This window comes from Apteryx rowi, unplaced genomic scaffold (assembly GCF_003343035.1).
Source record: "Apteryx rowi isolate R43461 unplaced genomic scaffold, aptRow1 scaffold_3, whole genome shotgun sequence".
Classification (NCBI taxonomy): Eukaryota; Metazoa; Chordata; class Aves; order Apterygiformes; family Apterygidae; genus Apteryx; species Apteryx rowi.
Genome location: NW_020449418.1, coordinates 3764526 through 3779026, shown reverse-complemented (window position 1 = coordinate 3779026; position 14501 = coordinate 3764526). Strand labels below are relative to the sequence as shown.

Below are 14501 nucleotides of genomic sequence, written 5' to 3'. Positions count from 1 at the left end.
GAGAGCGCCCGCGGGTCACGTGCCGCCGCCCCGCGCCGTTGGTCGGCGGAGCGCCTCGCCACGTCACGCGCCTCGGTCACGTGGGGGAGCGCGGAGTGTGTGTGCGGGGGCGGGGGGTGCGTCTCGCCGCCTCGCGAGGAAACGAGAGCGGCGCGCGGCGGGGGCAGCGCGCAGGCGCGCGGCGGCTCATCCGGGCACCTGCCGTCCGCGGCGCAGGYGCAGTAGCGCGCAGCGAGCACGGCCGGGCCCGAGGCCAGTCCCGGTCCGGCCCGGCCCTGCCCGGGCCGCCAGGCAGGCGGCGGTCCCTGCAGTGCCGGTCCCGCGAGGGCCGCGCTGTGTTCCTCGGGAGCGGCCGGGCACCGGCCGAGCGCCGTTAAACAGCCGTTAAACCGCCGCCTGGGGGGGGGAGGGGCGGGAATAGGTGGGTGTGTTGCGCATGCGCGCTGCTGCCGCGCGGGGTCCCATTGCGGCCTTCGCAGCCCGGGGCCGGCGCCTCGGGGCGGGAGCGCGGCCCGGAGCCCTGGGAGGAACCGGCGGGAAAGCCGGGAGGGGGGGTTCCGCGGTTCCCAGGCCTGTGCTGCCTCTGTGCGCCCAGGTCTTCCCCTAACGGCCCCGCTGCGCCTTCCGAGCCACGTGGAGCAAAGGTCGGCACATACATGTCCTCAGGCAAACCTGCCCCCTCTCCCTGCCCTTTTGCTGGCCTTGTGTTATTGCAGCTGCGGCTCCTTGGCACAAGGAGTGAAGTTTTCCTGGCTCACTGTTGCAGGCTGTAGGTGCAGCAGGAATCTTAAAAGGACGAATGTCGACTGAAAGTATAAAAGTCTTTTTCTTCAGGACAAGGCTCAGCTGTTTGTTCCTGAAGGAATGGCTTCAAATTTTGGATCTGACCAGTGACTAAGAGACAGCATGGTATTTGAGATTGTGTGCACATGATAGATATTCTGGTTTGCATCTTTATTTTTGGCAGTATCAAACAAAATGCTTTCAAGTTGTTTAACTGATAATTAAAACCATGCAAAAGTCCGTACCAAACTGTCTAGAATAGGAAGTCAAAAGGAATACCACATACTGTTGCTCTTTGGGAGGAGTCTGTCCCAAATTGTGCTTAATAATATGCATAATCTGAAAGTTTCTATAGTGTGTAAAGGATGCCAAAATATATTTACAACTTCTTTTCATGTTCTCAAAGAAAGGAAGATGCTGTGAGATGTGCTGGGACACTGGCTCCACCAAAGGATCAGGTGAAATGCTACTACTGAGTTGTCAAGCAGCAGACTGTACAAGCTTTCTACAGTTTTTACAGCAAAGTGTTCTTTAATCCAATGTGAGAAGAACAGTAGCCGAAAAATGTCAGGGTAGAATTAAGCCTGCATATTTTTAGAAGTGAGGGTAATCTTTGAAAGTGTTTTGGCAATTTCTCCATTTTAATGGGTATCTTAGTATTCAAAGTGATTGTTTCTCCTAAAAGAGTTGTGCTTTGACTACAGCATCTCTTAGACTAGAAGCTGAAATTAATATAGAAAGTCTTATGGCTGACATGAACGTTTTTCGGAGTAACAGTTGCAGTCTTAAATGAGCTCAACAGAGAATCCTTGTCAGTTATATATTTATTTTGAATAATCATGTGCAATTGAGGTTGGGAAATCATTTAGTAGGAACTTACAACTAGATTGGCTGACTTCTCGTCCTGTGATTGTAGGTAGTCATGCAATAGGTATTTTGCTTAGTGCAACAAAGTATCCATTCTGCTCACTGTAACTAAGAAAATGCTAAGAATAGAAGAGTTACATATCAGTGAAAAGAATCTAATTGGTCCTACAACAGGAGAGGAAAAGGGGAGGAAAAGCTTAGTGACCCCTTCAAGCCTGCCCTAGAAAAAAAAATTCTTGGTGTAAATCTGGTGACTAATTCAACCTTGAGGCTGTGAGCCAGACAAATTAAGCATGCGCCCCAAAATTTTCTCAGTGTTTCCAGGAGGATCAGTCTCTCCTGCCAACATCCTGTCCTACAGTATGCAGTGCGTCCCAGGAGGGTGGCTTGACTTAGATGCTGTTTGAGTTTCTTTATGTGCTAAGGGGGAAATATATCTTCTGCATTCTATGATACGTGGTTTAGGTCCTCAGAGGATATCCTGACAGAAGGTAAAGGAGGTCTCTACACTGTGGTGATAATTAAAATACAACAATTATTGGATGCTGTTTGTAGATAAGACGAAGCCTAAGAGAAACAACAAAGATAAAAGCAGTAGAATCTTTCAGTATTTTAATTAATATGCTGGAAATATATATAAAAGCATTTGCTGATAAGAGTTTGTGGACAATTCAGTGATTGTTGAAAAGATATGTGCGAATCTGTTGATAGAGTGCAATCTTAATGACTTTGTGAGCACACCTGTCAGTTAAAATGCACTTTAATACAACTGATTTCAACTTTATGTCTAGGAACAAGAAATATATAGGCCATATCTTCAGGAATGAAGTGACAGAAGGGGATTGAGGAAGCATGTTATGTGCAAATATCTCCAAAGGCAACTAAGTAGCAAAAGAAGAAAATGTCCCTGGTTGTATAAACAGAGGAGCAAGAGTAAGGAGATTGTTTAACTTCTGTAAAGGGTACTGGTGAGAATAAATACTGAAATACTGTCTGTGGTTCTAGAGTCTGGATTTTTCTGCAGTCTGCAAATTTCTAAAAAGAGCCACCAGCATTATTCAGTGGCTAGAGAAAATGTCTTTCGGTGAAAGACTAAAGTACCAAATCTGTTTAGCTGGTAAAAGGACATTGAGAGGTGACTTGATTATAACATATAAATACTTTGAGGGGAAAATAGTATGAAGTACTTAAAACATGAAAGCATAACAAGGCCCAGTGACTGAAAGCTAAAGCAACACAGCGTAATTTTAGAAAATGGAATAAATAAGGACAATTAGCCATATTTTGGAACGAATTGCTAAGGGAAGAAAGGTAAGGGAGTTTTTTTTTCTTTTTTTTTCTCAGTTTCTTCAAGTCCTGATAATGCCTTTCTAGAAGCTAATTCAACACATGCTATAATCTAAGCACATGCTGTTACATCTATGAAGACAGGTCAGTTCTTGCATCCTCTAATCTTTAACTCTTACAAACTGGAATTGTATCCTTAAAACTGGATTTGGCTTCACCCAGAAATACAGATAGTTTTTTCTATGCTTGCCAGTAACAGAGCTTCTATAATATATTGATGAAAATCATAAGCAGGACTTACTCCTACCATCTTACAGATTCCAAATGATAAGCTGTAGGTTTTAGAAGAACCTTCACAAAATGGTCTGTGCTTGGAGGAGTATCTGCATAATTATATATTTGCACTGTTTAAAACAATGTGTATCCAGCTGTTGTCGAGAGTTTGTTCCTTCTGTATTTGTTAGGAGATCAAAGCAAGTTCAGGTATGTCATTGCTATGTTTGGAAGTTTCTAACTGCATCCAGTACGTTCATCTATATATTGGCAACAGAGTAGCTTCCAGAAGAAATACATCAGTTCATAAATCCCTACTTTTTATGAGCTGTTTGTACTTTATTGTGCAGTATTACAGTGTACTCATAGAAATGAGCCATATTCATACGGAATATAAAGATGTACTTCAGTTATATCATTATATACAAAGTAAACTTATACTATGTTGCTGGTATTTTGATATAGCATTTTGTCATATTTGTTACATAAGATTTTAGTGCAGTTTATTGCAAAATTAAGACATGTAAATTTAAGACTGTTCTTCATCACAAATGCTATAGAGATGTTTCCTTTTTTTAACAGGAGAAAGAAAAGGCAATTTGATTAGTTCTTATGTTAGCCAAACCTACTTGCCATTAACACTGAGGCTCTCAGCTAGGTTTTCTAAAGGAAGCTGTTGGATAAATATTATATTACTTTTGGAACAGCTAGGGAAAATTGTAACTAGAGACTTCCTTGCAATGCTGGCGCTATTAGGTAGCAGTTAGTGTGGTGGTAGCATAGATAGTCTGTAAAGAATGGCATCAAACATTTGGGGGGAATTTTGTTGGGATGATAATGTTTTTATTAACCGGCTGATGTATAGTTGGACATGCTTTGGGGCTTATAACAAAGGGCCTTTTATACATACTAATTTATAGTTGGAAGAGACATTGTTGCTTCCTGCAACTGTGGTTTCAATGCCCAGTAGGTGGTAGTGGTGCTGCATAAAATGTCCGTATCATTAGCTGTATTTAAATAGCAACACAATAAACTGTTCTTTTGGAAGACCAGAATTATGTCTCTTCTTACAATCAAATGCATTATTTTTATTGCTAGAACTGATAGGAATGTACATCTGAAATTATTTCTAAGGATAGCTGGATTCAATCTTTTAAAACATGTATGAACTATGTTGAATAAGTGCAGTTAAATCATCACTATTCTGCATTCCTTAAAGTTAAATCCCGAAGCAGTTTGGGGTCACATGGAAGGCAAGTGAAGTCTGAGTGCTCAATAGCAAATAATGCTGTAAAGACAGTTGTGTCCAAATAGTTTAATGTTCCTGGCTTTGAACTTCCTCTGTATGAATAAATTGTTATGCTCAACACAGGGACCTAGTAACTGACAAAAATTTAGCTTTTACAAACAAAGCAGCCTGTCCTCATGACAGAAATTGCAATCCAAACCTAGGCCATAATGGAGATAGTAGATTTTTTTAGGCTTTTATGGTGGGCATTGTACATCAGGTTTGAAAGACATTAGCATATTCATTTGGATTGAACCACTAAATAAATATCATATTAATACTTAGATTTTGAGGGTTATTTTCCTGAAGATGATTTTTTTTCTTTTAGCTGATGTGTGCCTCTGAGCAAAGTTGAGCTTTTTTGTTTTTTATCATTTGTCATTGTGCTGTCATCAGAGCTGTCAACATTGTCCATAGYTGCAATTATATAATGCTTCCTAGTGTAAGGCATTGTTTTTGTTGCTTCTGCAAAATTTGTTTCTTTAGGCTGATTTTTTCTTCTGTGCTGACTGTTTGGCTCTGGCTGAACTTGGGAAAGCTTCAGCAGTTTGACACTTAGAAAAATCAAGTTATAGGCAAAAAAATGTTGATTGGCAGGCACATGATAAAAATATACAACTGTTTTGTTGAGAGGTTTTAGTGCCTCTTTGTTTTGGAGCGGGGACTTGAAACTTGGTAGGGAAGTACTGCTTATTTTAAGGATGTGTTTTTTGCTGTTACACTCTGAAATTTGTCTTAGTTGCAAGTTTTTTAAATACCTGTTTATGCAGAAGTTTGCTTGGATGCAAAGTTAGGTATTTACAGAGGTTGTTAGACTCTACAGCTCTGGCAGCCAGCACCAGTTGTGGTGCTAAGCAATGAAAYTGAGAGCTCAAACATGCTCTGTGCTCAGAGTGATTACAGTAATTATGCCCCATCAGTGAAAAAGGCACAGTGACTAAAACTGAGGAGTAAAAATGACTCGGAATTGGATGAAGAATAAGAGACAGGGTGGGGCACCGTAGAAAGAAGGAGAAAAAGTTAGAATTGGGAAGAACAAACAAAAAAACTGTATCCATTAGGACATCATCTGCTTCAGAAGAGTCCAGGATTCTTGGATTTCCATTCCCTTGCTATTGACAGCTTTGGGAAACCTCAAAAAATGCTGGTTTACCTAGGAGATGACAACCTACTAATATGACCATTTACTTTATTGATGTGAGTGGCAGGTGTGTTTGATGGATCTAAGTCAGGGCTACACAACATGCAGCTGTCAAGTATTTTTTTTCAGCTTGACATGAGTCTGTGATTTGAAGGAGTATGCCATGTCAGGGTGCAGCTTCTTTCTGAGGCGTTCTTCCATCCGCATCAGTCAGCAGCTCAGTACAGATTGCCTGCGGACTTCAGAAGTCGACTGGAGACTCTGGTCCTTCCTCTCAGGGCTCTGGGAAGTCTGTTGCTGAGACTCCGTATGTCTACAGGAGTTCTGAATGACAGAAAAGTTGGGAAGATGAGGGAAGCTTGGGAAGCTGGGAGGAAAGGCTACTGCAGTGGGCAGTTGAGCCTGGGATGATTAGGAGAGGAGCTTGAACTAGTGAGCCAGAGGTGTGGGAGGTTTGGGAAGCAGGAACTCAAAGTTAGTATGGAAACAGCGTAGGGGTATTTTATGTTTGTGTGTGACCTGGGAAGTAAGGAACAAGGAGTGCTGCTATGATGAGTTGTGGGATTGGTATGGGGGAGAGGAGAGAGAAGTACTGCTGGAGTGAGAGTAGACAGAAGCRGGATTATTGTGTGTGAAGGGGAGAGCAAAAGTTGTAATGAGTGAGTGGAGGGAGAAGGCGATCTTAGGTACAGCTGACAGCAGTGATGACTGCGCAAAGATAACTAACTGCCTTTTCCCCACTAAGGAGTTGGTGCCAGCCAGGCACCACGTGCTGGCTGGGGTTGCAGCAGCTGATTAGCTGCATAAGCAGTCCCCGGCTGATGAGCTTCTGCAGATGGCAGCCGCTCAAAAGCAGCGGGCTGGGCTGCTGGGTGGCCGTGCTGCACCCATGAGCTGCTTTGCCGTGTCCCAGCAGTGCAGCTCAGCGCCAGCAGCCCGTCTGGTGATGCACCCACGCGGCAGGCGTGCGCTCCTGGCTTAAACGTTCCGAGCGCTGCTGATGGGGATGTCAGACTGATTTCTACTGTAACTTTGCTTTCTCTTTATCGCCTGCTTCACTTTGTTGTCTTTTATTAAAACAAGCACGTTATATTACAAGAATATTAGTATGAAGTCAAGCCCCTGAAATCCTGGCATTAWGGTTGCTTATGTTGCCTTAGTCTGACCACTTCTGCTAGTGCATTAGGCTACAGTCTTTAATTACATTATCACATGCTTTCATCCTCCTCCTCTTAATCTCTGTTCTGTTCAGAACACAGGATTTACAGTAATCAGGGTTGTGTAATCAAAAAATAGGCTATTGTTTATAGATCCTGCATCTCTTTTTGCTGAATTTTAAAGGAAAGTAAGCTGAAAGAAGAGGAAGATAACTTTGCAAGAGGGCAATTGAACGCCGCCATAAAGACCTGTGTTGGGTCCCCTGCACCAGAAGTATGTTCACAGTGTGAACGCAAGGGACTTGTGTATGGAARAAAGAAAGCTCAGGGTGCAAACTTAGAGCAAATTGTGCTGTAGCACTTGACCTTGAGAACTGACCAGAGAAGGTCTGATTCAGCTGCAGGTTATTCTGCTGCTTTTGGAGCATGGCTAGATTGCTTTTAGGAACCCTGTCATGTGTTTGTAGGTTTTGAAAAATCATAGCATTACTACAATTTTCTACAGCTACTGCTTCTGGTCAGTATTACTTAGACCATAAGGATAGTTGTTGTGGGACAGTCAAAAATAGAAAGAAATAATTTAAGACAGTGAGACTTACTTACAAAGAGGGTACTGAGTATTTGCTGCCACTTTAGAAGTTAGTGAGATCAGAACTTTAATTAGTCAGATACCTTTGGAACTTGTCCCTGCTCTCCTGTAGAGTAAGGGATAATTAAGCTATCTCATATTGTGGAATGAATTTTTTAAAAATGCTGCAGTACAGTAGTGATGAGTATCAAATAAAAGCCAGTTAGAAAATGAAGAGTTATCTCTTTAAAGTAACATTTGAATGCTTTGTGGCAAAGATTTTATCTGAACAGAAAAGATACAAATGTTTAAGTTGTTCTGGTGAGTTCTGCTGACCTCAGACCAGATTGTGAATATCTGGCATCAGAACAGTATCAGAGGGCTATTGAAGTCTGGCTTCATCATGCCATGTTTTATTTCCATCCTGTGAACCTAGAAGGTACACAAGGTTAATGTTTTTAATGCTGAACTAGCACAAGTTTGGGGTTTTTTTTTTACTTATTGCACATAAGTCTTTAGAAGTGTTAACTGTGTTGCAATAGCTGCAGAATTCACATGCATCAATGTGCTTTCTTTACCGATATAAACAACATGTACAATCTACATAAAATCCAAAATATGCATATCCCTGTTCCAAACTCTTCCATCCTTCATTTACTGACAGTCTTTCAGACACGTTCTTCTGAAGTGAGAGAATTTCTGAAGTATGCATGTAGCGGTGAGATATGGCAACCACCCATCCTGTTGCGTGAATGAACTTGCTAAATGTGCTCTTCTACATCATGTTAGTCACTACTTCAGCAGCGAGACTGCTTTCATGTGGTTTAGCATCCTGTTGCTAGCAATCRGAATGTCATGTCATTCCTTACACCTGATCTGATGCGCACAGAAACTGAAAGTCCTTCTACAGATGTTTCCTCTGAAAATGAAACTGAATTTTCTCTTGCATTAGTTGTCTTGAATGTCATTGCAGCTGTCTCCAAATGAAATTTATTTGGATTCTTTGCAGGCAGATAGATGTCAATATGCAAAAGCTAATAATAAAGAAGGGTTTATCAGGTGAGCACTTAGAACTCTTTAGCAATGTTTTCATTGAAAGGAAAAAAAAATTGCACAGCTGGTGATTGATATGCTTTTAAATGCTAAATTTCCTATAAAAATATTGTGGTATCCAACTTAATATGATGGGGAAAAATGGGTCACTCTATGTTTATAAAGAGTATATTGAGATACAGGAGCTTTGGAAGCCTAGCTAAATGTTTCTTGTTCACACAGAGATATTGTCACCATGTATGGGCTCTGGGGTAATTTTTACTCATTGTATAGTACCTAAAGATCTAGGCAAACTTTACTTATTTTTTTATTTTCTTTCAAGGTTTTTAGCGATTTCATCTAATTCTCCTCAAGTGAAGTGCCATCCACTTCGAAGGAAAGAAGGTATATTTGATATCCTGTTTCATACGCTATATTTTTTCATGAGGATTTTGATTCCCCATGCCATGCTTCCTTTGTGAGAAGGCTTCAGTTCTTTAGTATTTGTAAATCCAAAGTCTTTCTAAAGYTTTAGGACTACAGGAGGATTTACCACTAGGCTTGGTCCTTTATTGGCTCAGGGATAGATAGTAGATTCTCATTCTGATTAGATCCCCTGAAGTTTTGGGAATGCTTGTCCTCGTCTTGGTCAGGCCTGTTCGCAATTGTTTGTTGAGAGGGGAAAATGTGCCATTTGATGGTATTGGACCCTGTACTGTTACCAGAGGAGAGAGCTTAAAATGAAAAGCGCCAGTGTCAGTGGGAACAAAAAGATGATAATTTTTGTCAGTGTCCACTTTAATGGACCATATGCATCATAATAATATTTCATGTTATATTCTTGAGATTTTTTCCAAGAAAAAGAAAAGGTTGATAGAGGGAGGAGAAGATTGTATTCAATAATGGGCAAAATGCTGTCTCACATAGATACATATTGCCAGTGGAGAGAATCTGTCTCTATTTCTACAAAAGTTCTCTGCGTCTCTGGTACCACCCTTAGCCTTCCATGCTGAAGGATTTAATTTCATTTGTAAACTTCATTTGCAGTGACTTCCTGGTTTGATACTACTGTAGTATCTTTTGAGTTAAGCAACTGGCTCTACAGTCATACTCATTATTCAGATGCAGCTTGTTTTTCTCTGAGTTTTCAGTTCTGTACCAGGTCAGTGGCATGCTAAATTTTTACAGGACATGTGTTGGGCAAGAGCTTATGTAGACAAACAGTTGTTCTTCTTGTGTTAGGCAGGATGATTTGATGTGTAGTTTTTAACTGAGTAATGGGAAGGCACGTAATGGTTTACCATATAGATAGTGGTGCACAGCTAATCAGATAAAGTGCAGCTGAGAGTTGAACCTTCTGAAATTTAAGGCATGGTTCTTCTTTTTTGTTTTGTTTTGTTTTAAGCATCATTCTAAGATTCTCTTTGGGATTTGCCAGTCAGGCAAATAAACAAGAAAAGCTATGTATGGCTCCCAACCATCTGCAAGCAGCTCTCATCTATAGATTTTATCTAGAGCCATCAAGCTGAGTTTCATATGTTTAACATTTTTTTCTTCTTTGTACCCTCCCTCCCACACCTCATGAAACTATTTAACTTTGAAATGTCAGAAGGCCACATACCAGAAAGTGGTGTGTAAACAAGCCCACTGCTGCTTCAGGTATTAGTTTTATGGATTCAGATATGACTAATAAGGAAGTTTTTTCGTTCAGTGTTGGTGGATGACCAATTTATACTAATATGAGGAACAAAGCTAGTGGAGGTCGTGTCGCCCAGGGAGCAGCTCAGCCCCTGGAGTGAGTCATGACACTGATCCCTTAAGCCGCAGAGGGGAAAAAAGTGTTAGTAAAATTCAAACAGGTTTTTTTTTTTTCTGCCTTTTTTTCGAGGTATTTCCAAGCAGACTTATTTCATTAACACCCATGAAGTTATTATTTCTAGAGTTAGGGGATTCACTTGGGCTCTCTAGCTCCCTTTTATTGTAATAAAATGAGGTCAGTAACTGCTTGCTAAATCAGAAGAAATAGTGAGCATAGGAAATGCCCATTTACATTTCTCTAGATGAGTTTTCATAGTACATTTCTCTCTCCTTTTTTTTAATCACTTTTGGGACTCAAATATATGTTAAAGCGATGTAGCAGATAGGATTTTTTCTTTCATTCTTTTCATTTTCCTGTCATACCTGAATTGTGAAGTACAAATAAGTGATCCATTGTGCTAGACTGTGGTGCTGAATTTTGTTTTTCTTCGAGAGAATGGTATTTCATTTGGAGCCAGAGAAACGGTGCAACGTAGGAGAATTATTGTAACTAAATTATTGCACATCCTAAAATCATACTGACAACATTAGTGGATCTAAAGGCAGTAAGTGCAGCCCTTGCTCTAATTTACATATGCAGACCATTCTGCATCATAGGCTTCCCTGCAGCAGAGTTGCTTTGTGCATGAACAGTGATTGCTTGCTAGGCACCCTCCTCCCCAGGATCACTGCCGAAATCAAAAGGGCAGTTTCTTTCCAACTGACAAATGCCTTTAGTAGCAACTTCAATCAAGTCAGTAGATCTTTTTCATTTCCGTTTCCCACTGTATGAAAAACTGCCTGTAAGTAGATGATGATGCCTGTCAAACCATGAAACCACCTTAAAAATTTCATCTGCATACTATGTAAAACCCTTAAGAGAATCAGAGTTCAGTCAAATATAGGCACAGTTTCAGACTCATGTAAAACAAGGTTTAGAGTCAAGGCCAAATTATAGTGTGATATAATTTTAAGGCCAACCTTGTGTGATTTATTTTCAGGAACTGTGGTTCAGAGTGGTTGAAATATTAGATCAGCTATGTTAATCATTTTTTTTAATGAAACCTCTTGGGAAATAATTTTACTAGGCTTCTTTGATGCATCCAAATAGGAAAACAATTGTTTTTGAAACATCTGTGGACTATTCCTGCAGTCAGTTGTTTTAATAATATAAGTGATTTTAGTATGTAGTGTTCAGTATATGTTGATCCGCTTCTCTTCTGGAGCCAATCAAGCTTTCAGACCATATATTTCCATTTAGATGGCACTAAAACACTCTGTGTGTCTAATAAGACCAGTGAAAAACCTTCTAAAAGAATTTATTGGTTGGAGAAATTATTGAAAGTGAGAAGGAAATTTTGTATTAAGTACATGTCAATATTCTTAACACGGAAACAGGAACAGAGGAAGGAGAATATAGAATAATAGGAGGAAGGAAATTAGGGGTGGTTTACCTATAAATGAGAATTAACGGTTTGGGTTCTGCTGCAGGAAGAAATTCATAATTGAGTCCATGTGTAGTGCATACCATATAGATGTGTTGAGCTGAATAAAATGCATGTTCACCTCAGAAGAAACAGAATTGTCTTCTGGAGCTGTTTGTTTTTGTCAGGCAAATTTGCCTCAGTCTGTATGTATCTCTGAAGATGTAAGCAGTGTAAACCAATGCAGAGCAGCCAAGTGCCATCATTCAGACTTTACTATCTTCATCTTTTGATTTTGTCTAAAAATTTAAGTGACTAAGATTTTAAGTGTGTTTAGGGGTTGTTCCCTTAATAACATGCTCTTTTAAGTGTAGTTTTGAATAATTTTTGCTTTGCAATTTTCTGTCTTCTTATGTTTTGCTGTTAAGATAGGATTCCATCTGAGGTACCAATTTTAAGTGTGTCTGTAGTTGCCTGAACTGGGTGCAAGTCCCTGAGATGTCCCTTGGGAGGAAACTGAGCTGCATATTGAGAAGCAGGATCAGAATGCGCAGGAAGCAGAAGGATGTGGGCACCCGTGGAAGGGCTGTCCGCATGTAGATAGTGCCATGTTTATGGTATATGTAAAAGGTTTATGTAAGGGGCGGAAAAGGCAGGTACCTTAAGGTCTCAAAGGCCTGCTACACCGTTCAGCCATTCAGGAACCTTAAGTTTCTGGGTTTGTACCATTGTCGGTATAGTCAGATTTGATCTTCCTTTGATTCCTGCAGGCCTCCAGAAGCAGAGAACAGGCAGCTAACTTGTGCGTGTGCCCATATTCAGACTTTGTTCAAGCTTATAGTAAAAGATAGCTAAGATAAGCTCCCTGATGTTCTTTTGGTAATCCAGTATAAGCAGTTCTYCCCATCTCTGATGGCACAGCCTGGTTTTGCAAGATCAGATCTTCCAGACAGAGGACTGTTAGGGGTTTCGTGGAGAGGGCGATTTAAAACATGGAGCCCTGAGGTATTGATATGGGTTGTATTCTACCTGTGATTTGCTGTTTAACCTCGATCAAGTTACTTACCGCTTGCCCATTTTCCACATCCGCAGAGCGGGAGTAACGCAAGGTGGAAGCTAATACCTGCAGAACTGCTGCTATATGTTCATACTTCTCAGCTGGAACATATAGTGAAGGGGGTGCTTGGTTGCTCATCTAAGTCATTTAGTTTGCCCGTTGCCGCTTAAAATAGCCTCAAGCCCGCATGACGCATGCTCTGCTCTGTTGTGGCCCACATAACATATGTTGGTGTACAGGCTGTGGGCCCTCTGTTCTTTCTCTCGAGCTCGGCCAGCAGACGCTACCCTTCTGGCGTGCTCTTGCAGTCCGACCCTCGTGTTCGAAGTGTGCAGGTGGAGCGTGTGTCACTTAAATAGCCTGAGCCATAGGCAGTGACGCTGAGGAGATGACATAGCCAGAAGGCTGTGAAGCACTTAACTTCAGATAATTTTAACTTACAGAAGAAATGAATATACATCAGGTAGATCTGTCCATGTAAATGAAACCTTGGGACACTTCTACAGACGTGACTAATCCTACGCACGCTGTGACTCAGCTAGCGAAGCATATTATCAGGAAAGGTCCCAGAGCTCCCAGTTATAAACTAGTAAATAAAAGCACCATATTTTCTGTAACAGCCAGCATCATTGAATCTAATTTTGTTGTCTGTTCCGTACCCCTTCAAAAAATAAACTACCCAAATGTTTATAGCTGTGCAACAGAGGGAACATCATTTATAGTAAACATGCCCTTTGCCTTGAATTCACATATGTTTGCCTCCTGATTCTTGCTCTATTTCTGAGTTGAGAATCAAAATCTCAAAACAAAACTCTGAAACATGATTGACTCCAGATTATTTTGTAATGACATGCTTTTAGTCTGCCTTGTGGTTTGTGAGCTGCATCATGATGAAACCAGATATAATTCATCAGTTTTTTATCACCAGTAAGCTGTATATATTGGATGAGGATAACTAGAAAGGACTGTAAGACTCATGCAGTCTTTTCTGATGGACTTGGTAGCAAAACTCATAAGTACGTTATTCATAGTTTGATTTCCCCATGATAAAAACCCCACAAATTTCTAGGCTGAATGCAAACTTGACATCTGATTTAYTTTAAAACATGAACCAAAAGGCATGCAGATCCTGTTGTGAATTTGGGCAGCTCTCTTAGGCTTATTACCCTTTTCCATACTTTATGATTTCAGGTTTCTAAYTGATCTTTGAAAGTAACATTAACTGCAAGACATATATGAGATGGTCACAAAATTTTAACAAAAATCATGGTTCCAGGGCATTGCTTTTGGCTTTTTGGCTGAGTCAACCCCTAAAATCAAAGATGCACATTTCCTTCCTCCCTCCTTTCGTCCCAGACTGTAGGACCTAAGTAAGTGTTTAAGACTGCATCTTGTACTTTGGGGCTGTTTTGTGGTTTATAAACTGCCCCTGTCCCACCATCTGTGTGTACAAAGCCTAGCAACCTTCACTCCAGATGAATGTAGCGAAGGGAGTATTGCTGTAGGTGCAAGGGATCTGATCTAAATGACGATGCTTTCTTACAACTATTCAAACACTAAAGTGCGAGGTTGGCACCTCTCATGCTAGTTGATACTGTCAAACTGTTTCTGTGTATTGCTTTGAATCCTGCTCAAGTCTGGTACCTTTCCTTCATATTCATTTTTTCATGACAAGCTTTTCTCCTTAAAATACAGCTATAGTGTCTTCACAGACTGAGCAAATCCAACATTTTAGCCTATGTCTTTTGTCCTCTGCCCTGTGAATGTGACTCTGAGGAGTATTCTACTCAAACTCGTTCTGTTTAAGAGGACTTTTTAATTCAACAA

The 14501-nt window shown here is 40.8% G+C and overlaps 1 long non-coding RNA gene across 26 annotated transcripts in view; it reads left to right on the top strand.

Moving 5' to 3' along the window:
* The first annotated feature begins 451 nt into the window (after window positions 1–451).
* Window positions 452–14501, top strand: part of LOC112967900 — a 122880-nt gene continuing 108830 nt past the window's right edge. For 18 of the 26 annotated variants that reach the window (XR_003254160.1, XR_003254155.1, XR_003254161.1 and 15 more), the window contains exons 1-2: window positions 452–3081; window positions 8740–8801. This is a non-coding gene — a long non-coding RNA (uncharacterized LOC112967900). The remainder of the gene's footprint in view (window positions 3082–8739; window positions 8802–14501) is intronic. The other 8 variants (XR_003254162.1, XR_003254169.1, XR_003254164.1 and 5 more) reach the window with 8 other exon arrangements.